This window comes from Canis lupus, chromosome 37 (genome assembly GCF_048164855.1).
Source record: "Canis lupus baileyi chromosome 37, mCanLup2.hap1, whole genome shotgun sequence".
In the NCBI taxonomy this organism is placed as follows: domain Eukaryota; kingdom Metazoa; phylum Chordata; class Mammalia; order Carnivora; family Canidae; genus Canis; species Canis lupus.
In genome coordinates this window covers 4958207-4983597 of record NC_132874.1, presented here as the reverse complement: position 1 = coordinate 4983597, position 25391 = coordinate 4958207, and the positions used below count along the sequence as shown (strand labels likewise).

Below are 25391 nucleotides of genomic sequence, written 5' to 3'. Positions count from 1 at the left end.
TATACAGATTGTATACATATTTTGTTAGATTTTTACCTAAGTGTTTAGCTCTTTGGGTTACTATCCTAAGTGTTTTTATTTTTAATATCAGTTTATATTTGTTCAGTACTCAAATGTAGAAATATGAATGCCATCATCAACTCATGACAGAAAAGTTCCCTTTCTTTCTTATCTGTATGCATTTAATTTTCTTGTTTTATTGTATAGGCTAGTATTCTAATCATATGACGAATATGAATGGTGAGAATGAACATTATTAACTTGTTTTCTGTGAGAATGACAGCATTCAGTCTTCCATCAACGTTAATGGTATGTTTTCTTGTACATGCTTTTTAACAGGTGGAGGATGTTCCACTCCACTCCCAATTTACTGAGAAATTACACCATGAGTGGTTGTTAAGTACTGTCAAATGCTTGCTCTGCATCAATTGATATCATTATGTACTTTTGCTTTTTTTTGAACCTTCATTTGCAGATTACTTTGAAACATCTTTAGAATATTGATTCATTCTTGCATTCCTGGAATGAATTCTGCTTGATGTTAGTATGTTATTCCTTTTATATGTTGTGAGATTCAATTTGCTAATATTTTGTTGATAATTTTTGGGTCTATGTTCATGAAGGATATTCTTCAAAAGTTTTCTTATATTTCTTCTGTCTGGTTTTGATATCAGAATAATGCTGACTTTATAACATGACTTGGGAGCTGACATCTTCTGGAAGAGATTATATAGAATTAGTGTTATTCTTTCCTTAAATATTTGGCATGATTACATTTTAAAAGATTATTCTGGCAGAATGCACTGAGAAGATGTTCAAGCAAAATTGAATCAGAAAGGCATCTATTGAAGTTATTTTCCTAAGAGATAAAGGTGTCCTGGACAATTGACAAATAATAGGGATGGAAATAAATGACTATGTGTAGATATGATACCTAGAACACATGCTGGCCCATAGTAGATGGTCACTTTAAGTTTCTTCTCCATTTTCCCTTAGCTGAATTTTCCTGGAAGAAATATAAATAAATCAGATGAATCTCTAGAATAAAGGTCAGCAAACTATGTCCTGTGGGCTGCATGTTTCTGTAAATGAATTTTCAGTGGATCACAACCACACCCATTTTATACATATGGCCTTTGGTTACTTTTGCACTATGATAGTAGAATTGAGTGGTTGCAACAGAGACCATAAGGCTCATATGCCTAAAATATTTATTATTCACCTTTCTGTAAAAGGAAGTACCAATCCTGCTGTAAACAAGTCTAAAAATGTGATAAAAGTTGTTAACTTATGTGCAGAGGTTTTCAGTAGAAATTTTTCCCTCAGAATAGAAGCTGACATCTTTACAATTATTTCTCACAATGACCTATACCAATACACTTTCCCCCTTGCATCCTTGCCCTCATACCTCTCTGACCTCAATACTTATTACTGTTGCATCATGCTGCCCATGCCAACCTCCTTAGTCTTCTCCAAACATTTAGACACTTTTTCTTCTTGGGACCTTTCTTTGGACATTTCCTCTGGCTATAATTTTCTTCCCCAAAATGTCCTCATGACTTGCCCCTCACTCCCTTCCATTCTCTGCTCCAGTCACCTTCCTCATCCCTTCATGAGGTCCACTCTGATCATCCTATTGTCCTTAGACTTCAGGAACTCTAAACTAATCTCTAAAACTTTGACAACGTCCAAATCTCTAGAACATTTAAGTTCCCATAAACGCTTAACAAATTATAATAAAAATGCTCTTTACATGGATGCTTAGATTGTACCATCCCCTAGTATAAGTATAGCCATTTCAAATTGTTTAAAATTCTCCTTTGCTGCACAAAACCTAATTCTTCCAGTAGTATGGAACGGCTCTAATATGAGTTGAGGTTGGTGAACATATAGTTAGATAGTAGTTTTGAATGTCTCCTTATTGTCTCTTCTAAAATTATTCTACTGGGAGCTGAAAATATGAATTGAACTAGTATTTAAGGAAAACTTAGTTCAAAATGCCAAAGGGATCAGTGATATCTTTTTTTTTTTTTTTTTTTTTTTTTGTGCCAAGGGACTATTCTTTCAGGTGATGCCTGACACAAAATTGGCTCACCTGGGCAATTAGCTTTCCTTCACAGAAGTTATCACATTAGGAAAAGCGTCATCCCTACCACCTCATTCCTTAATTCTACACATGCACCATCTCCTTTAGATAAATGTCATTCTTATCCTGTGAAGTGTAAAAACAACCATGATGTTTGTATCTGAGAATTCCAATCGAGAAATGACAAGAAAGCAGAATGGAAGATTTGAGAAAAATAAATCATAATTTCATTATCTCAGTTTGGAGTTAAAGTTCAGGAGGGCAAACCATCTAATACAATGTCAGTCTCAGAAAAAAAATGATGGAGTGAAATTTTTGCTTTCATGATGGCATCACTTTTTTCTACCAGCTAGTCTATTTTGTTTAAATTGTGTATTAAAATATTCAGAAAAATGTAAAAGAGTCTAAACCATTTAAGAAAGAAAAACACTGGGATATCTTTCAAGAAGCCAAACTATAAAATGCAAAATAAATCGAATAGAATTTTTTCAGTTAATCTATGTAAACTAACTTATACTTCTTGAAAGAGAAAATGAAAGAAAAAAAAAAAAAAAGAGTAGCTGGTTGCTAGGGTGACCGTGTCCTGATTGGAACAGACAGGGTCATGGGTTCTGATGTCATTGAAGCAAGTCAGGCCATGACTGTGTTTTCTCTCATCTGCTTGGAAACAGGAAGAAGACAAAGTCAGGACAGGCTGAAAGGATATTAATTAAAGCATCCCACAGAGCAGAGGATAATGTACAGCAGGAACTCAAGTATTTTTCTAGAGAATTGTTTGGATAGGTAAAATAATAATGCTGTGCATTCATAAGCACACTACAGTTTACAAACACTCCATTGCCTCTCATATGCCTGTAACCTCCCAAAGTTATTCAATTCTCAAACATCTTCCAGTGTCCCGTGTCTAAGAGCTCTTCTGCCTTCTGTCTTTCAAAGCAAGATCATCTCTCCCTTCCTAATATTTTTCATAGCTTCCTCCTTCCTTTCCATTCCCACTTCCATTTACCATATACCAAAGCTTCATCGGTTCCATTTTGGATTTTGGCAGCAGATTGCTAACTGGTTTCCTTGACCCCAGTCCCCTTCCCACCCCGATTGTAATCTCTCTCTTCCATTTCCATTAGATTTAAATTATGTTAGATAACACACAGGTATTGTTTAGGGCAGTGCCTGGGTTGAATAAATGTTTATTATTATTTTTATTATTCTACTTAGCAAACAGATCAGACAGCATTTCCTGTAAAAAGACTAACGACCGCTTTGGCTATATGCATATGTGTACAGACATTGTAGTCATATGTATATATTCATTTGTAAATACACATATATACATATATAGAGAGAGGCAGAGGCTCTTAAACAGCCCATTCATTAGCTTGAGTGAGTTTGAATACTGTGAAATATATGCATCCATGCACATATACATTTTCATTTTTATTCATGAGTAGCCTCAAACCTACCCCAACCACAGTTGCAGTTTCAAACCCTAACTAGAACTTATAGCTCCAACCTTAGCCCCAGTGTCCACCTACATCACAGCACCAACCCTGAATCTTAAACCTCACGTGACTTCTGCTGTAAGTCCATAGAATTCCATCCAGCATTAAAGGATCTGCATGATCAGCCTTGCCTCTGTACCCAACCTGATCTACTCAAAACACAACTTCCTACACCCGTGATGCTTTTTGCCTCTTCCTTCTGTGCACATTTTCTCTCTCTGCACCCATTACTTTGCTCAGGCTCTTCTTCCACCCCTGAGTGGAACCACTTTCTGCTCCCCTTTGTTTGAACCTGTGAGATTGACCCCAACTGCTCCCCTCCCATGGAAACTTCTCTTACTTCAGTTGATACTCTCTTGCTTTTTCCTTTCTTTGATGAAAATCCACCATTTGTGTTAGGAGTATGATATTGTTTATTATTTACACACTGGTGACAGGACATGGGATATATTCTAAATAACCAGACCTGAACTGAATGACTAGAACTGGTATGTGAAGAAATGAGTAAATATAGAAAGATAAGGTGAGGACCTTGAGTGATCATTTGCTTAAAGCCTTATGAACACATTCCCAACTTAATTGGTAACTCAACTAGGCCAAAAAGAATTATTATTCTATCACCCACTGTACACATGGAATTCTATATGGAATCAAATAGTTATGAAGCAGAAATCTTTCTAAATGCCAAGAACTAGGGAAGCATTTTACCCACATCAAATTATTTCAACCTAATGGTAACCCCACAATATACTATTATCATTATTATTACACTATTTTTATACCAACTTAGCAGATGAAAGAACCAAGTTTTTTTTTTTTAATTTTTTAAAATTTACTTATGATAGTCACAAAGAGAGAGAGAGAGGGAGGCAGAAACATACGCAGAGGGAGAAGCAGGCTCCATGCACCGGGAGCCCGACGTGGGATTGGATCCCAGGTCTCCAGGATCGCGCCCTGGGCCAAAGGCAGGCGCTAAACCGCTGCACCACCCAGGGATCCCTAAGAGAACCAAGTCTTAAAGAGAAATGTATTCAATGTCACACATTTAACAAGTGGTGAGGCCAGGACTAAATCCTCAGTTTACTGACTTCAAGATCTATGCTTCCTATTTCTACACCTTCCTTGATGCGCAAACAACAAGAACCCTGCTTTCCATTCATATATTTGTTTTACTGTAAATTCAATCATTGATTTTTTTTTAATTGGCCTGGAAACACCTGGCCTATGATGCAGAGGGGCTTAATGAAAACAGAGATGCCTGGAGATGCTTGCTTTGGGTTAGCCTGATTCACATCAGCTTCAGTGACAAGTTCTGGCTAGTTGTTCTCCTGCAGAAGGCTCTTTTGCCACCTTTTATTATCCTGAATCCCATTACTTATTAAATAGGGATGCTTCTTTCTGAACATTTTGATCTTATAGTGTTCTGTGAACATAAAAAATATATGTTATTTTGACTGATTTTTTAATCTACTGATCCTGGAGGTAGGAAAGATAGAAAGGAATATATGTGATTCCAATATTTTGAGGAAAGCCCAGATAGATTCAGAAATGTTCCAGTATTCAGAGAAAGTGCTAACTGCCATGAAATCCTCCATGCTCACAAAAATACTATGTGAAACCTAGCAAGATTAGAACTGGGAAAAATGATTAAAGGGCAGGATGAGAGAACTCTTGTGTTTTTATTTTTATTTTTATTTTTTTACACTTAAGCTTGAGTAGAAAATATAGCCCCTTTGACCTAAGATGATGGCATCAAGAACCTTCCCCTTTTTAGCAGCCCTCAAAGGAAGACAGAGAGTAGGAAGGATAGGCTTGGTGTGGAAGGCTATTTTGCTACTGATATTGTTTAAAATTGCTGGTGCACAGTAATAATAAAAACCAGTGCTATTTTTAGTAAGGTTTACTATTATTTTTAATTCTCTGCAGATGATATACCCCTTTGTTGCCTTTCAGGGACATCTCACTCTCCCTAATCCCCCCACCATATGCCACTGCCTGCTTAATGCTAGGAGAGGTCAGGACCTCAATATCATGTCCCAAGATTATTTGAACAAGCAGTTCTACATCTTCTGTACTACACAAGAGAACCCAAGGGAGCCACATACAACAAAAGGGCCCAGTATGGATAACAAAAGCATGGAATTCTGTAATATTTAATATATATTGATTTTAAAAAGTATTTAGAAATAACTTGCCATCAAAAATTCTAGAGTAAATGTCCCAGGATTCCAATATCTTCTTATAAGTCACATTATAATTGAGTCTGCTTTTAGACACTGGAATATATGGAAACATCATTGGCAAAGGATAGAGGCAAGAAAGAATTGGTAGAAGGAAAGGTTAATTGCCTATTTCTCTTAATAGAATGATTCATAAAATTTAGGGAGAGAGAATGTGAACATAGCAACACCTCACAACCCCGTGCACTGTTTCTGATCAAAATTAATGAGTTGTGATCAAGTTGGATAAACGAGTAGCTAGCTAATTAAGAAAAAAAAAAGTTTTGACTGTTCCTTCCAAGTTGGAAAATGCATCTACTTAAAGTACAACAAGTCTATCCAAGAAACTGTCAGCTGGGATTATCAGGATGGCCTCTCAAGACTTGACCCATTGCCCGGGAGGCCAATGCATGACCTTGATCTCTGTGGTAAAACAATATCTATAAATAATGCATTAAGCATTTTCACATGCAGGCTGAGTAACATTCTTCGTATTTGCTCATGAATTCACGCTGCTTCTTATGATGCTTCAGTTTTCTGTATAGTAACCTTTAAAAGGTGATTACACGCTCTCCTTTAAAATGAGAGCATAGTACCTGTGAATTCCAATATAAAGCCCAGGGCTGTGAACTGTCAGAGAAAAAAGAAAAATAACATTTCTCTAACACCAAGTTAAATGTTTGACAAATTTGTTTTGATAAAAATATTTTACCTTTTCACTGCTTTATATGCAAAATGAATTAGTGCCAGTCCGAGTAGAGTCATTTTTTGCATATTTTTCTCAGATGGTTCCCACTTAGTAGGGCATTCTGAGGCTCTGGATTAGCTGACCAAGAATATTTTACAGAAACTGGTTTTGTCTCCCTCTAAGTCCTCAGCAAATCTGCAGATTTACACAAACACAATGAAAAGAGGTCCTCATTATAACAGGAGCTTTTAGATTGGTTTGGTTTTCCTTCCAATCATTCTATTCACAATTAGTGGGCAATACACATAAGGCTCTCAGTTTGCATCTGACCATCTCTGTCTATAAAATCCAGATTAATGTTGCATAAAAGCATAGCCAATCTGCTGGAAGAAGCATAGAATTTGAAAAAACAGAAGCAACTGGCATGGCTGACTTCCTTTCTTTCTCAGAAATACACGTTTACCTTCTCACTTAAGCTTAGATTTTTGGCCCAACCAATTTCCTTTTGTAATTAAACTATATCTGAAAAACAGTAACAAAGAAACAAACCAGTAGACCACTCCTCCCCCACCCCCAGCAAAAATCCCCATAATGCCTGAGCTTTCAATATTGTTTAACATATATTTTTTTCCTTACCAGCTTTAATTGTATATCAGCTTTTCTGAATGAATCTTGTACAAGATGAACGGATTTTATTTGCATGTTTTATTCCATATTATTCTGGACAAGAAAAGGTTGTGTGTGGGGGTAGGGGAGACAATAAATGGATTCCCAAACTGGGGTATTACTGCCATCTAGTGTGATGTGCCGTAACCCAGAGGGGAGGGAAAAAAATATCTAGGAGACAATTCTATTTGAGATTGTGGAGGTTTACAGGAAGGAGAGGGCATAACTGGGAAGAAATACCCACCAAACCAGTGCATTCACCATGTAATGAATTCCTTGCTACAAAAGCTTTCATATATGTGGTCAAACAATACAAAATAGTCTATTTCTTCCAGCAAAATGAAAGAACTCTGGTCAAGTCTAAAAGCAAGTTCTTTATGAGAAGGCACATTCCAACTGTAAAGGTTGTTAAACAGCAGGCATGATTTGTTCAAAGGGTGAATATCCATATCCCCTGAAAACAGTCCAGATTCTCCTACATCCATAGCTTTCTGTAAGGATGGCCATGTTTGCACACCGCTAGGCAGACAGTTTTGGTGGAATTTTGGTTTCCTTTTGAGCCCTCAGCTTCCATGAAAAGAAAATAATATTTGCCACTCATTTCCATAAGCAGCTCATAATATATCTGCTGCTGACAGATATTTGACATTGGTGAAGACTCAGAGGATTCTCAGCTAAACCTAACCACAAAACAGAGGACATGATACACAAAACTCTGGCCAAAGATTTTTATTTATTTTTCCTTTACATAGTACAAAAGTATACAAAAAAAGTCAAGAGGGAAGAAATACTGTCTTTCTATAACCTTCCATAATTCTCCCTTTTCACAATTTTGTCCAGTTCTGGTACAGATTAAATCAGGTGTTAGTGGTGGCCTTTGAGGCTGATATCCAGCACCATTTCTTTTACTATTATAGGACAAATAATCAATTCTTTATTTCACTAGCTACCTCACCCCTGTTAACATATACACATATCCCTTCCATCACATCCTGCAGGAAGGTGTGACCTCAAAACCTAGGGACTTTGGTGCCCTGGCTATATTTAGAGATTTTTGACTTTAAAAGCTCAAAGGGGAAAAACCTATAGGGATAGCAGGAGCTAATTTGGAGAATTGTTAAGTGTAAAATCTAAGCTCAGAAGAATTTTAAGTCATTATCTATGTCAAAGTAACCTAGCATTACAGAGCCTTTCTGCTGGTTTAAAAAGTGACCTGTAGCTCCAGGTATCTCAGATAAAAAGAGCACTGCTCTTCCCACACAGGGCCAAGACATTCAGAAGGTAGGATGCTCATTGCTAACCATGCTCTTGAGAGAAGAACTCTAGGTAGGAGGACATGATGACCCCATAGCCCAGACTAGCATAATCTCCAGCTTCTCAGGCCACCTTTTGAATAGAAAAATATAAATGGGATTGTTTCTAGAGCTCTTCCCAGGTTTTCAAAATCATCTGTGCTTGAGAGGGGGATTCAGGTAAATGTTCTGCTGGTGCTCTCCTCACATGTCAATTAGGAAAGCAATAGGATGAAGAGTTGCTCCCTAGAGAAAGAAGACATGCAGAGATGGGGTGTGAGGCTGATGCATGTTTCATAATACACATAACATGGGGGATCTGATTTAATTGGCTCCCGGTATCATTTACAAGAGTGGCATAGAGATGAAGCAACTTTTGTCAGCCACAGAGAAACACAGATAGAACTGTTGTCTTGGGTCATGTTATCCAATGATCTGCCCTTTGTTTCGATTCAGTATATTGTATAGTTGAATATAAAAGTAAATCAGTTAATTTATCATTAAACATAGATCAGAAACAAATAACATCTTAACCTTCGCACAGAATTCAAGTTGACCTGCTTCATCAGAGACTCTTGGATTGAAAATTGAGCCCCCTGAAAAAAATTGTACCCCTTGCTCTCTGGAGCCAAAGCCCAGATTCCCCTGCTTCCTCATTTCATTTTTCCTGCCGCTCTGTATTTGTACGTTTGCATCTGACATGAATAATGTTACAACCTGGAGAAAACACAGCCCTCTGGTAAGGCACTCACCCAGCTTTTCTAGGATTAATCACAGACTAAAACCCTAAATAACATACTGATATATTAACTCCATTAAAATCTAATTCAGTGGCAATAACTTTTAGAAAGCCAACAAAGGGCTTAAGAAGAACAAAGTGAGAAAACACTAAAAAAAGGTAAATCAATGTTCGGTCTGAAAGTAAATCAGAATTAAAGACAAGAGTATGAATTAAAAGAAACCAGTCTTGAGTCTCAATCCTTACCACAAACTCATATATTCTTGCGAGGTTTACCTTTGAATCTACACATAAATTTAAGCAAGTAATATTGATGAGCCCTCAACTGACGACAGGCTCACACATGGTAGGATGCCCTATTCAAAATCTAGGAAATATAACATTGCCAAATGGATTCCATTTCCACTTTCAAAGACCCTTACCTAATGGTTTCATTGTGGATAGCTGTTACTTAACTCTTTTGAAGGCTTCTACATGGAGGACAGCCTTCTAGATTGGGGCACGAAGAAGTAGAGGAAATCAAGTATGTCTCAGCTGTAGTAGAAGTTGCCAGGATAAAGAACACGTGGAATAGCACTGAAAAAAATCCCAAGAGGGCAGACAACAAGACATTCATTTGAGAAAGTACAAAGAAAGGTGTGAGGACATAGGGAGAAGACAGCTATCTCTCAGGCAAGCAGAGAAGCCTGGACCACCATCTCCCTCACAGCCCTCGGAAGGGAACAAACCTGCTGATATCTTGATCTTAGGCTTCCACCCTCTAGCACTGAGATGATACATTTGTGTTATCTGAGCCACTCATTTTGTAGAACATTGTTACAGCAGCCCTAGAAAGCAAATACAAATTCTGGATCTGTAGGATTTAGGTCTGATGTATAAAATGCAGACTGGGATTACACCAGGGACCAGGAGAAAGACATTCCAGGAGGCTGGGCCAGGATGAGCAAAGGTACTAGGTGGGCAGTCACGGTGCACTTCTGAGTACTGACTCACATGGCCAGAGGTGCTACTCATGTCATTCCTATGGCTCAAAAAAGTTGCCATTCTTACTAGTTCAATCCTAATTTTATAGGAGACAGAAAACATCCAATCCCCAATTATTTTCCACTGGAAATGCTATTCCTCCCAATTTTATATTTAAAAGAGTTTTGAACACAGACCAAAAAAAGATGAAAAAAGAAATGCGTAATGTAGATATTTCTGAAAATGGTTTTTCTCATTGTATATAGTTTTGGGTTGGACCCAGCTCACATCAAACTTCTAGAAAAAAAAAAGAAATTCTGTAAGATAGTATTTTTAAAGACTTCATTTTTAAAGTAATCTCTACACCCACTGTGTGGCCTCAAAATTACGACCACAAGATCAAGCGTTGCATACTCTATACCAACCGAACCAGCCAGGCCCCCCAAGATAGATGGTATTTGATTCATTTAGCTGCTGCCTCTGTTATACATTTCATCAAGAAACAAAGATTAGGGGTTCCCAGGGAGGCTCAGTTGGTTGAGCATCTGCCTTCAGCTCAGATCTTGATCCCAGGATCCTGGGATCTCCCAGCTTTGGGATCTCTGTTCAGCGGGGAGCCTGCTTCTCCCTCTCCCTCTGCCACTCCCCTCTACTCATCTACTTTCTCTCTCTTAAATAAATAATGTCTTCAGAAAAAAAAATGAACAAAAATTAACATATATATTAAATGTGACAAAACTGAAAGACTAGAAGAATATGGCACATTTTTTGGTACCACAAATTGCCCATGTCCATACGCATATATGTGTGTGTGAACTTGTAAACCTGCACTCATTTTCCATGGTCTGATGAATTTAGTCTCTGATGCTACCAAATACTAGTTTGCAAATCTGCTGCACAGTGAGTGCAATGAAAGAGCATTGTGTAAGACTCACGTAGTGATTCAAGTTCTCACTGGCAGGTAATTAGCAGACCGAAGGGGAAAAACTAGTATCTAAGACCTCATTCCACAGAAAGAACTTAAAAATGTGCTTTTTTGGGTCCCTTGAGACTTTGCTGAATGCTTTAGAGAAGGAAAGAAACAGACTACATTGGCCTCTGTCTTATTCTCTACTTCTCCCTTACTAGTTGACTCACTATCCTTGAGATAGCTGGTGCGCTGTCATGTGCATCAGGATTCAGATCACCAAAAATTCCTTTAAACTATCCTTTGTGTTTTAATCTGACAACTAATATTTGAGAACGACTCTTACAAAGCATCATGGTGACAACAATTTTAAAGGCAGCGTTGCAAGTTAGTGGAAATTGCACACTAGCATAAAATTTTCTATGAAATTCCCAGTATGTTTATTGGGATGTAAATAATATTTGAATCAATACTTGAAGAGAGGAATTATCTCCATCTAGGGATGTCAATAGGAAGGTATTTCATTTCACTGGTGTCACTGAGGCCGGATCTTAGAGAATGGCAAGAATTGGACTTGCAGAAATTCAGAAGCTTTTAGGCTAAGAGAATAGCATGAATCATGGATGGAGATAATGTAGCAAAAATTGATATTGAGAAGCAGAGACATTTTTCATACTACTATGAATTGGGCAAGAATTAACTGGGAACAGAGGTACCTGGGTGGCTCAGTCGATTGTGCATCCAACCCTTGATTTTGGCTCATATCATGATCTCAGGGTCATGGAATTGAGCCCCATGTTTGGCTTTGCACTCAGCACGGTCTGCTTGTCTCTCTCTGTTCCTCACCCCTCGCCCCACTCGTGTTCTGTCAAATAAAAAAATAAAATCTTTCTTAAAAAAGAATTAATTGGGACTAAATCACAAGTAGTCTAAGGGAATCTGACACCTTTTTTCAGCCCAAACTATTAAAAATTATTGATACAAAATGTTCATTTAACATTGCAAACATAGGGAGAGGCTGCAGGTTGGTAATCAAAGTTTCAATGAGGATTTGTACCTGGGGAATGACAGGGAAAAGGAGATACAAGAGCTGAAACAGAACTGACATGGCTCATCCATAGAATGAATGTGAACATCATGAACATTGAACGAATGTGACAAAAGAAGTGAGTGGCCTCAGAAATTCCAGGCTGTAAGTCCAAGTGAAGGCAAATCTCAGGGAGAAAAGACAGTGGAAAAGGCAGAGTGGAGCACTCCCCTTCTTGCTCATAAATGTGTTAGTGAAGTAATTCAGTTTTCCTCTCAGAGCAGGTCTGAGACCTGGAGGGGTAGAGAAGTCAATAGTATTGGTCTAACTAGAAGCACCACAGCTCAAGTGACAGAGAAGGTGAGGTGTTTTCCACTGTCCCCAGGAGGACTCATAATATACATTTAAAATGGATACAATGGAAAAAAAGATGGCCAAGGACAAAACCTTCCTTGACACTCAGACTTTGACACTCTCCCAGCCGTGCCCATTTCTGTCACTGTCATGTCTTCATGCTCAACTACTCAAGCCAGACATCTGGAAGCCATCATTAGCACTCTCAACTCCTTTGCTTGACAACTTCAATCTATCTCCAAATCTATTGATTTAATCTCAAAATTGTGTCTTGGATATGTCTGCTTTTCTCATCTCCAAGCCACCATATGGACCAGGTCCAGGCCACCATCACGTCTCACCTGAAACTGAAGTCATCTACTTACTGGCCTTCTTGCTTCTATTCTTGCTTCTCTACCATCAGTTCACCACGCAACAGCAAGGATGATTTTTTTTTTTTAAATATAGGGTAAATTGTGTCACCTCCTGCTTAAAAGTGTCTAAAAATCAGCCTCCAAATTCTAACCACAGCTTGCCAGGCCCTCAGTTGTCATGGTCCAGCCCTGCTCATGTCTGTTTCTCCTATCACACTCCCTACCATTCGCTCCTATATAACCTCACTGGCTTCCTTTTACTCTTCTTAATGCCAAGATCCTGCCAGTCTATGGGTCTGGCACTTTCTACTCCCTTTGCTTTGAATGCTTTGTTATGGATCTTTACAACACCAGATCTTTCCAGTAATTCCCATCTTCAATTCAAATATCATTTCCTCAGAAAGATTCCCTTTACTTCATCATCAAAAGTAGTCCCATGTCCCACCTCTCATTCACTCTATTATGTCACCTACTTTACTGTTTTAAAGTACTTACATTATGTTTGTTGGGGAACAGCATCAAAGAGATGTGGTCTCTTTCAAAGAGATGTGGCCAGTTGACTCATTAGCTGGGCCTGGGCCCTTGGAGACTGTTTACCCTCCCTGTCCTGGGGATGTAGGTTCCCCTTGCCTCTCCTGCTCCCAGAGGCTGCTCCAGGGACCCAACCTTGAGTTGGTGAGGTGGTGTGAACACCTGCATGGTACACATGACTGAGCCCAGTTAGGATCTCTCTATAAACTTTTAAGATTTGTCAAATAGGTACAGGGATCCATTGGTCTCACTGGTGCCCATTGAAGTTCCCTTTGCTTATTAAAATTGATACCTGCCAACCTGAAGTGGGCCTTTCTCCTTCTTGGGTCTCCCTCTCCCCTTCTCATAATGGGGCAAGTTTCAGATCACTCCCAGGAAGCTCCCAAGATGGTTGTGAACCAACAGTGTTAAGGTATCTTATTGGTGTTCATGTTTTGTGTTTATTAGTCTCCCCATTAATTCTCCTCCTCACTTTCACAGCATACTGGAGACTAAATTGCATGAAAGCAAGGGCCTTTGCTGCCCTGCTCCTAAAATGTTGATGTAGCATTGCAAAGAACAATATACGATGGATAGATCTGACTACAGCTATCTGGACTGAGGTGCAGCCAAGGGAGAGAGACTTGGGCATGCACGCAGACCGGTGGGGAGGAAACCCAAGGAGAAGGAGGTATAGAGAGACGTTGGTAGAATAAGGCTTCATGCAAGGGGGTAAAGAACTTACTAAGTGTAGGGATTTATCTCGAGAGGACAAGATCCAGATCTTTCTGGAATGTGGGAGGTACACCCGCCTTTCCTTAGGAATCCGCTATCCATTAACAAAAGGGATTGACTAATTTTGCTGCACTTGCAAACAATGTTTTGGCCAAAAGGAAGTTTCCTGTTTCCTGTTGACTGGCTCTATATGTCAGATGCCCTGAGCATTGGCCCCCAAATTCCCAATATCTAGTTAAGAACTAATCATAGCAGAGATGATTTTACCTCTTCCTTAATGGCAACTTTACACGGAACACATGCAGAGTTCACCAGCCTAATCCACCTATGGCCAAGGGTATGAGTTTAATAAGTGAATTATAGGATTTTATTTTGATGGAAACTTAAAAATCATATGGGCTATACTATATAACCATACTATATATTACAAATGAAGAAAAAGGTTCAAGAGTCTGGCTAAGGCTAACACACTCGCTTCTGATTCCTAATTTAAGGCTGTTCCCACACATCATGTCTTGAAGAAAAAGCCAAAATCTTTGCTGTTATCTGCTCCTCTTCCTTCTCTACCCCAAGGAAGGTCCCAAAGTGCTACATAAGCTGGCACAAATCATGGTGGAAATCACTTCTGTGGAGGTCTGCCAAGTGACTTGAGTGTTTCCCTTCCAATTCAGCCAAACCCAAGGAAATTCTTTTCCAAGTTTCCCAGACCTCGGTCTTTTTTCTTGGTGCACAGATCATACAGTTTCCAAGGCTGCTCAGAACACATCCTCCAGTGCAAGCACAAAACACTGACAGGATGGTGTGGCCCATCTATCTGTGTGTTCAGGGCAGTAATGACACTCCCTGATTCATTTTTCATGCTAAACTCTGCTTTTAGGTTTTCAGACATGCCAATCCCCTTCCTTCTCAGGAGTTGTGGTTATGCATGGGGTAGATGCGACATTAAAACATTTCACTCATTCATTTCCTTTGTCACCTGTGCAGAATCTTTGGGAGATCAAGGCTTCTTTCTGAGCTCTGGGAAGTGGCTCCCTTCTCCAGGGAAACGCATCAAAGACAAAAGTCCCCTCCTCCACAAATAACCAAAGAAATCCGAATAGAGGCAGAGAATGAAATGGGAAAGCGAGGTGCTGCTGAGTGCATCAGCCATGTGTGTGTTTTCAGAGCGCTCCAGCTCCTGCTTTGTCTTCTCTCTGGTGGCGGCTTTACACACCTTTGACTAACGCAGCAGAGTGACACCGGAGTGTGATGGACTGGGCTGTCCGATTTGTCAACTTTCAATTGCCTGCTGGAAAAGCAGAGTTGTTTGTCCCTTCTACTGCCCACGGCCTCCTCTGCTCTTCCTACCCCTCTCAGAATACACGCATTTCTGATCATCTTAGGGATCCTTGCTGACTCTTTCTTGTGGTGTTTTGTCTGCTAGAATCTGATTGAAAAATACTACTGTTCCTCTCCCACCCCCACCTTGGCCCCCAGAAAACTGGCAGTCTTGACACTTTTCTGACATTTCTAAACAACCCAGGCTCTTCCTGCCAGCTCCCAGTTGCTCCCTAAACCTTTTTAATCCTGTAGAATGCAAACTAATCTACAGAGAGAAAGGCGCCAGGCCTGGTCTGGCAGCTGGAGCTAGGAATGTCAGAGTGAGGAAAATGATAAATACACCTGCCACAGAGAAAGAGGGAGACACGGCCAGGCTCAGCGCTGCAATGAGGTTATTTAATGTACGGAGATAGGCAGGACACTCACCAGTACCCTCGAGTGCAAACTGCATAGAGGTGATTTGTTCAGAAAGAAAAATGACAGCTATTAATAATGTGCACGGTCTGGAAGTGGCCATGTTGAGGAAGACAGGGAGATAAAGGAGCAGAAACCCTCCTGCATCCCCTCAGACCACTCTCTGCTGCTTCTTCTTTTTTTTTTTTTTAATAATAAATTTATTTTTTATTGGTGTTCAATTTGCCAACATACAGAATAACATCCAGTGCTCATCCCATCAAGTGTCCCCCTCAGTGCCCGTCACCCATTCACCCCCACCCCCAGCCCACCTCCCCTTCCACTACCCCTAGTTGGTTTCCCAGAGTTAGGAGTCTTTATGTTCTGTCTCCCTTTCTGATATTTCCTACCCATTTCTTCTCCCTTCCCTTCTATTTCCTTTCACTATTTTTTATATTCCCCAAATGAATGAGACCATATAATGTTTGTCCTTCTCCGATTGACTTATTTCACTCAGCATAATACCCTCCAGTTCCATCCACGTCAAAGCAAATGGTGGGTATTTGTCGTTTCTAATGGCTGAGGAATATTCCATTGTATACATAGACCACATCTTCTTTATCCATTCATCTTTCGATGGACACCGAGGCTCCTTCCACAGTTTGGCTATTGTGGACATTGCTGCTAGAAACATCGGGGTGCAGGTGTCCCTGTGTTTCATTGCATCTGCATCTTTGGGGTAAATTCCCAACAGTGTAATTGCTGGGTCGTAGGGCAGGTCTATTTTTAACTCTTTGAGGAACCTCCACACAGTTTTACCATACACAAAGATAAACTCAAAATGGATGAAAGATCTAAAGTGAGACAAGATTCCATCAAAATCCTAGAGGAGAACACAGGCAACACCCTTTTTGTACTTGGCCACAGTAACTTCTTGCAAGAGACATCCACGAAGACAAAAGAAACAAAAGCAAAAATGAACTATTGGGACTTCATCAAGATAAGAAGCTTTTGCACAGCAAAGGATACAGTCAACAAAACTAAAAGACAACCTCTGCTTCTCTCCTTGAATTGGGCTCACAGAAATCACCAGTGCCTTATGAGCTACGACTCCACGCTGTGGAAGGAGATGGGTGGCTGCCTTCTCCACAGAAGCAACTGGGTTAACTTGGTATCAGGCTGGCCCAGAAGCAAAAGGGTGATATCAGGGAAAGGTGTCTTTCTGAGTTCTCTACTTCTCCCTGGTCAGGAGCACTGTGCTGGGCAAAGCACTGAGCTTAGAGTTATACTTGAGCTGAGAAATTGTGAAAATGCTTCTTTTGTCTTTCTGGCTTAAGTCAATCAATTATGCCAGGTCTATGGCCTACTAAAATGTTGCCTCCTAATTAAGATACAGATGCATGCCTTTATGTGTGCACATGGAAACACACACACACACACACACACCACACCCCATGGCAACCTTCTGCTCTTTCAATCAAAGATAATATATCTGGTGATAGAAATTTAGAAGGGGGCTCAGGAAACAATCACAGGCTCAATCACACACACACACAAATCACAGATGGAGATCTGCAAAATTGCCTTAACCAAATCTTTCTAAGATTATAAACTTCTAGAGGGCAAAAACCATATCATTTCACTTAATTTTAAACCTGAAAACATGGAGCCATTTGTAGTTAGAATTGGGGGAGATTATTTGGATGACAAAGACACTAGCGACAAGATAGTTTAAACTGTTAAATGCAAACAAAGTTATGACATAGGCAATTTAGTGAATTTCTTAGAGCAAAATGAGATTGGTTGATACATAAATGGATAATGACAGACTGAACACTAGAAACTAGTGAGGCAACAGAGGAATATAGGACTTAAATAAAAAGCCAGTCTTTCCTTTCCTATCAACACAGACAAATCAACTAGCAACTGGGCCTTCATATGGAATCAGAGATTCCAGGTCTTCTTTTTCTCTTATTTTTTTTTTAATAAAGAAAATATGGCCACAATTTTATCAATTTTACTTAGGTTGAAAATAATGTAGCCTGGGCAGCCCGGGTGGCTAATCAGTTTAGCGATCCTGGAGTCCCGGGATGGAGTCCCACCTCGGGCTCCTTGCATGGAGCCTGCTTCTCTCTCTGCCTGTATCTCTGCCTCTTTCTCTCTCTCTCTCTCTCTCTCTGTCTCTCATGAATTAATAAAAATCTTTTTAAAAGAAAAGAATGTAGCCTAATGAATAATATGTGTCCATTTTCTTTCAAAATGCTGGCCTTATAGAAAGCTGATATTAATAATAATAATAATAATAAGTAACCTGATTTCCTACAGTACTTTTTTATGGAAAAATCAAAGTATGTCCTAAGGTCCAAAAAATTAATTGCAAGTTATTTTGAAGTGTACAATCTAGCCTTAAGAAATAGATTTCTTTTAAGAAACAGATTTTATAAAAGTATTTTGTAATAATATAAAGACTAGCACAAATAAATTTTTAATTTAAAAATTATTTTTCTTTGACATTGAGGTCAATATTTTTCAATGTTATAGTCACAAACCTCAAAGGAAATGTGTGTTACTTTATATTTCTGTTCTAAGTCAATGGAACCAGCCAATGGGACACAGAAGCCAAAATGTACAGTATATACAGTATATTTGCGATTCTTACAAATTCTACAACCAGACATTGGTGAGTTTTCCACCTCTGAACCCTTTATGAGATGGTTTCTGCTGAGAAAAATCATAGTGACTTCATTCAAAAGGAGGGGAAGTCATGGAAAATTATATTTGAAATTAAAATATTTTATAGATACATAAATTTATATTATGTTAATTATATATAGTATATATACTACATGTATTATATACAAATATATAATAAATAAATATTATATATATGGTATATATAAAATTACTTTGGACAAGATTCATTGTGCTTCCCAGTCAGGTTTGGTTTTGTGAGTTTCTGAAAAAAAAAGGGAGACTGATCTTAAAATTTAAACAAAAGTGCTATCTTATCATAATAACGTTTCATTCCCCATGATCCAGAAAGGATGAAATTCATCACACAATATGCAGGGCTTTACCTTCAAAAAGTCAGTGAAGACACTCTATAACAACTTTATCTCCTAAGGGTGAATCTGTGAGATTTTCTAAGCAACGTGTCTGATTTCTGTATTCGTTAAAGAAATATCATGAAGTTCATTAAACTCAACACAGAGTTATTGAACACTTATTAAACTACCAAACTAAGTATCCAAAACATTCAGACTAAGCCTTAAAAACAAAATTACTCCAAAAATGCATCAGAATCAACAAATACCTCAGATTTATGTCTAGTGAGACAACATTTCAATGGCTAAACGAGGGCCCTTGGGGGGTCCAGTTGGTTAAGCATCTGCATTCAGCTCAGGTCATGGTCTCAGGGTCCCGGGATCGAATGCCGCATCAGGCCCCCTGCTCAACAGGGAATCTGCTTCTCTTTCTGCCCCTCTCCTTGCTTGTGCTCTCTTTCTCTCTCTCTCTCTCTCTCTCTCTCTCTCTCAGTCTTTCTCTCTCTCTCAAATAAATAAGTAAAATCTGTAAAAAAAAACAAACAAGCAACATATACTAACTGTACATAAATCTATCTCAGAGATATTATTTAAAAATTAATCAGAAAAGATGTATTTCATTTGAAGTCATCTGAATAGCTCAGTAGCATTCTGTCTAATAAGACACATTTTTTAAAAGTCTTTAATAAAAACATCTTATCCAAGTAAAAGGGATATGGGTTTCACTGCAGGAATGATAGTGCTCAGGAACTCAGAACAGATACTAGGAGATCAAATAACTTATTTTCGATTGATGAGGAATAACATATTTTTAAAAAGAATATTCTATTATTCTCCTACCTGCATTTTCAGTTTCAAATCTGCAAACTCCATAAATTTCCACTATACTTTTTTTTAAGTAATTCTGATCAATAAAATCCTATGAAAAAAAGCCGAGCAAATAATCATGAGACAAAGTGTTTTAATTGAGTCAATACTTTCTTCCAATAACACATGAACATATGGATACAAATTTATTTATTCATATTAAAAATAAAACAATTCCTCATTTAAGGTAACACAGAGTTTAAGTAGAAGCAACAACACTCTGCATAAACTGTTTGAAATTGACAGAAATTTGATTTCTCAGCATCCACTACAATAAGCAAGCATTACATGGTTTTGGTTGAAGTTGATTCAACTTCATAAAACATGGTTCTATGCAGCCTGAGATTATACTAAAATAGTTTATTCAACTCACCCTATAGCACAGTCATGAAGGAATTATGTTATCCTTACGGTTAGGATAGAAAGCAACAATAGCCATCTGTATGAAATTCATGATTTTATAACACCAAGAACATAATTATAATCATTTTCTATTAAAGGCGCAGGTCAATAATTTGAAGACCATTTTCCATATCCAGATAATACTACAATCACAGCAATTATTTGCCTTGGCCATTACCCAACTCTGACCTGGGGTTATTAATCTTTCATTTACCCTCCACTCTTACTTACACAAATGTGTTCTTTTTAATGTACAAGAAACCACGTTCAAGCATTTAATTAGAACACAGGCAAATGTTACTTCTCAAGTGCTGTTCCACATTTGTAGATATGTAATCACTTCTTCTGGTGTCTCCTTACTGAATCGGAATTAACTTGGAATGATTGATAACTGAGAAACTAAGGAAATTTTAGAGAAAGCAATCACATAGGACAATATCTGATTTCATACTAAGTGAAGGAGAGGGGTACACCATGTATAAATTATTATTATAACTGAACATCCTAAGTAAGGGAAATCCCCATGAACGGCCTCAGTTGTGTACTGAGTTGGTAAAACACATATATAATTCTCATTCTGCTTTTCAATGTTGCCAGTTTTTCTTAGTGTCTATTACTTTATATATTTGCTCCTTTTTTGGAAAAAGCAAGAATGTGTCATATGTTAAGGATAAGGATATATCATTCATGTAAGCATCTCATAGATAGCAGTGTGTGTGTATATATATATGTACATATCTGTGTGTATATATATGTACTAATAAGCATAAAGCAGTGTTAATGGGTTTCAATTTTACCTGCTTCTGGATTATTTTCTTTTTTTAAGATTTTATTTATTGGGGGATCCCTGGGTGGCTCAGCGGTTTGGTGCCTGCCTTTGGCCCAGGGCACGATCCTGGAGTCCCAGGATCGAGTCCCACGTCAGGCTCCTGGCATGGGGCCTGCTTCTCCCTCTGCTTGTGTTTCTGCCTCTCTCTCTCTCTCTCTCTCTCTCTCTCTCTCTCTGTCTATAATGAATAGATAAATAAGTTAAAAAGATTTTATTTATTTATTCATGAGAGACACAGAGAGGCAGAGACACAGGCGGAGGGAGAAGCAGGCTCCATGCAGGGAGCCCAATACGGGACTTGATCCCAGGACCCCAGGATCACAACCTGAGCTAAAAGCAGATGCTCCACCACTGAACCACCCAGGCATCCCTGGATGATTTTCTTCTCAATATTTAAAAAAGCTCTCTTAGAGTAACTGTTGAAACAGTTGGTTTTAAATATCTACTCAAACTGTAGGAGCAACAAAATGTTTCATAGGATTTTTTTAAATTTATTTATTCAGGACAGAAAGAGAGAGGCAGAGACACAGGCAGAGGAGAGGGAGAGAAGCAGGCTCCATGCAGGGAGCCTGACGTGGGACTCAATCCCGGGTCTCCAGGATCACACCCCGGGGTCGAAGGTGGTGCCAAATCGCTGGGCTACCGGGGCTGCCCTGTCTCATAGGATTTAACAAAGAATGTCCCAAGCATCCAAACCAAACAGCCAGGATAAAAGTCTGAATTTATTCTTGAAACCAAAGGGCAATGTGATAAAGAAAGGACACCAGCATCTTTACAGGACACCCAGAAGCTTCAGACCTTGAGACAGACGGCCCACTTTGCCATAGGAACACTTAAAGAATAAACAAGCAATCACAGAAGCATTATGGAGAGTCAGTTATGCGTTTTCAAATCTATGGTGTAATAATGCTAATTCAATATGAAAATCATCCCATTAGCCATTTCAGTAAAATGGCAAATTAACCAATCCCTTATTATAGAAAGTGCCATTTTCACAATTTAATAAAATACAAATCCATTATGGCAAATAAGGTTAATGTGGAAAAATGCCATAGAAAGTTTAAAAAGGAGACTTTGTAATGTGCTAATGAATTCTCCTAAAAAAAAGTAGGTCATTTTGGCTCTGCTGTGCCATTGTTCTGAAACTAGTCTGGGAAGAAATATAGAGTAATAACATCAAAAACATAGAAACAAACACTAATTTGTGAACTCATTTAGACTCATAAACCTCTTTGCATATTCCTATAAAATATTTCTTTCAACAACAACAACAAAATGTTCCTCACAGCCCAGGATTTAGAAAGAGGAAGAATGGAAAGATTGTCATGTCTTCTCTGTATTCAGGTGATTACACAGACGGTATCATCTTCTTCCCAAGTCCCCAACTACCTTGCTGTCTTGTCACTTGTTAACTATAATCTCCTAATACATTTTATTACATTCTTAGAGAGGCAAAACATATTTTTAAGGCTCTGGCAATACAGATACTGATATAAAATTTTTTAAAAACACAGAGCAAATTTTAGCTTTGATTAAGTTAAGATTTTTTCAATCTAAAATAAAGCTATTTTAGGTTGCATCCTAAATTTCGTGCTTTATAGTTTAGTGTTGCTTCAAACTAGAATGCTAATAAGTCTGAATGGAGAATCAAGAGAATCAGAGATGTTTGGTCAGAAGTCATAACATGGCTTTATGATAGAAAAATATAAAGGGTAGAGAATACAAAGTCAAAGGTATTTCTAAGGATTTTGGCTAGGCAAAATAGAGGAATAATATATATGAGATGGGAGAAAGGACTAGAGTAGAACAAAAAACATGTTACCTTTGATCTCTGTTTAAAGAGGCCATTAAGAAGCCTTAAACAATTTGATCCCAAAGATTGCATATAAGACATCCCAAATTGTATTTGGGTCTAATGATGAGGTAGAGGAGGTCATTATTAGATGGACATGGCCAACTAAAAATACATTTATAACTTGTCCATGGGTAACTCAGACCTCTCTTAGCCCCCATGCAAAAGGTTATTTTTTAAATTTTTTTTCATGCAAAAGGTTTAATGATACAATATTAAATGAAACAGTCAGATAGGTTAGTATGTACTATTCTGTTTATGGTAGTGCCGTTTAGTTTTGTTCTCATTGTCCTAAGGGTAGTAATCTTTGATCTTAGAAACATAGGAGGATGAATGACAATCTGAGGTACTCATGCCAAGTAACTGGACTCTTCTGCCATACAAATAAACAAATTAAAACTCATTTGGCTTTTTGGGGGTTTTTTGTTTTGTTTTCAGTCACTCTGATCATTTTTATCATGAGGAAAGCACAACCTTCTAGCTAATTAATGGGATGTGCCATATTGGTTGGGAGTGAGAAGGTAAGGAGGAAAGAATGAATTCACGGGTGATTGGTAAATTTTAATTGTTGGAATCAGCTCTCAACTTCTGTTATGAATTCTAAGTTTTTGATCAGTAGATTGCAGGCCTCCAGGAGGTGAAGTGTGAGGAAGAGAATATTCAGGAGTAAGTGACATTTTGATACTGATGGTAGCTTACCAATGTTGAGTTAAATCTCTGCATCCCCTCTGGGGTTTTAAAATCCTGTGTTCCTGGGGCCCAATTCCACTTTGAAAGTCCACAAATCCTTCAGAGTCCTACTGTGTTTGCTTGAAGGAATTTAGAATCCATAATACACTCTTTAAAAAAAGAGAGAGAGAGAGATGGTGAAGAAACTGATGCTCAAAGACTATTTGATAGGTCCAGGAAGACATGACTAAGTAAAAGCATGTCCCAGGGTTTTCAGTTAAACTCTAGCATATATAGAACTGGTACATTGCCACTCCCAACCATACAACAAGAAAACAGTCTGAACTAACAGATTATCAATGACTTTTCTTAAATAATCAGAGACCTGTAGTCCCAGGACAAACCAGCATTCTGGAATCTAAAGAGACAGGTACATCCAGAGAGATGCAGATTCTGAAACTAGTCTGGGAAGTTTGAAATGAAATGAAACTAGTTTGTTCATCTGGAGTAGAAGCCACTGGAATCCACACCTTGTAGTAATAGTTGAATGACTATTTTAATAAATAGAGATTGAGTTTAGACTAGTGTGAAAATGAGACAGTGTTGGGGGTAGCCATCTTAGGGAAGCCCCACACTCATGCAAACTTTCCATTTCAGAAGTCCCACCAGGTTCTCTTGGTGAGGATCAGAGAATGATCCCCTCTTGGCAGGCTGGGGGAAGGAAAAGTAGTCATCTTATCATCTACTCAGATTCTGTACCCTGACAAAAGCCTAGACCTGACAGGGGAGGGATTCACCAGATGGCAAACTTGAAACCTAATCCCAGTTCAGGAAGGAATCCTGCCCCAATTACAGCCTTCCTGTCTTCCTTGGGAAACAAAAAATGTCAGGTAAATAGATTGGAATTGTGGCAGTCAGAGAAGGGACAAGAAGAATGGGGAATGAAAAATTGTACTCCTCGAGAAAGAACAGAAGCAAACTGGGCAGGTTTTACCTCTGAGACACAGGCCCACTAATGACTGAGACTTAATGAGAAAATTATAGAAAGTCCCCTCCTCCTCCAATCCTGCAATAACCGACAAGTATCCAATATAATAACTGTGGATTAGAACTGAAAGACACCCAGCTATAGTTGAAGGCTTCCACATCCTTCTGTCAGTAATTGAAAGATCAAGCAGGCAGAAAATCAGTAAGATTATAGATAACCTGAATGACACTATCAATCAACTTGATCTAATTGACATTTATAAAATATTCTATTCACCAGCAGAATACACATTTTTCTCAAGCTCACATGGAATGTTTACCAGGACAGACCACATTCTGTTCTGTAATGTGTACCTTAATAAATTTAAAATTATATAAATCACACAAAATATGTTCTTAGAGCACAACAGAATGAAACTAGAACTCGAGAACAGGAAAACAGCTGGAGAATCGCCATGTATTTGGAAATTAAACAGCATACTTAATGGGGGTATGGGTAAAATCAAAGGAATGTAAAGAATATTTTAAACTAAATGAAAGTGGAGCTACTCCCTCCAAATTTGGGGGCTCCAACTAATAATATTTGGTAATAACATATATTAGAAAAGAAGACATATCTATAATCAATAATCCCAGCTTCCATCTTAGTAAACTGGAGAAGAAGAGCAAATCAAACCTAAAGAAATTAGAAGGAGGAAAACAAAATTTATTTTTTTTATTTTTATTTGTTTAATTTTATTTATTTATTTATTTATTTATTTATTTATTTATTTATTTATTTTTAAAGTATTTTATTTATTCCTGAGAGAGAGAGAGAGAGAGGCAGAGACACAGGCAGAGGGAGAAGCAGGCTCCATGCAGTGAGCCTGACGCGGCACTCGATCCTGGGTCTCCAGGATCAGGCCCTGGGCTGAAGGCAGCACTAAACAGCTGAGCCACCAGGGCTGCCTGGAAAACAAAATTTAAAGCAGAATTCAATCAATTTAGAAA

General features: G+C 38.4%; 1 long non-coding RNA gene across 3 annotated transcripts in view; it reads right to left on the bottom strand.

Annotated features, from left to right (window-relative positions):
- Nucleotides 1-68: 68 nt before the first annotated feature.
- The window catches only part of LOC140626009 (uncharacterized), a 157126-nt gene continuing 131803 nt past the window's right edge, over nt 69-25391 (bottom strand). For 2 of the 3 annotated variants that reach the window (XR_012025247.1, XR_012025249.1), the window contains 6 exons: nt 23445-23584; nt 11776-11924; nt 9612-9765; nt 6517-6687; nt 935-1006; nt 69-716 (listed from right to left, as the gene is read on the bottom strand). This is a non-coding gene — a long non-coding RNA (uncharacterized lncRNA). Of the gene's footprint in view, nt 717-934; nt 1007-6516; nt 6688-7890; nt 8697-9611; nt 9766-11775; nt 11925-23444; nt 23585-25391 lie in introns of those variants that run through there. The other variant, XR_012025250.1, reaches the window with a different exon arrangement.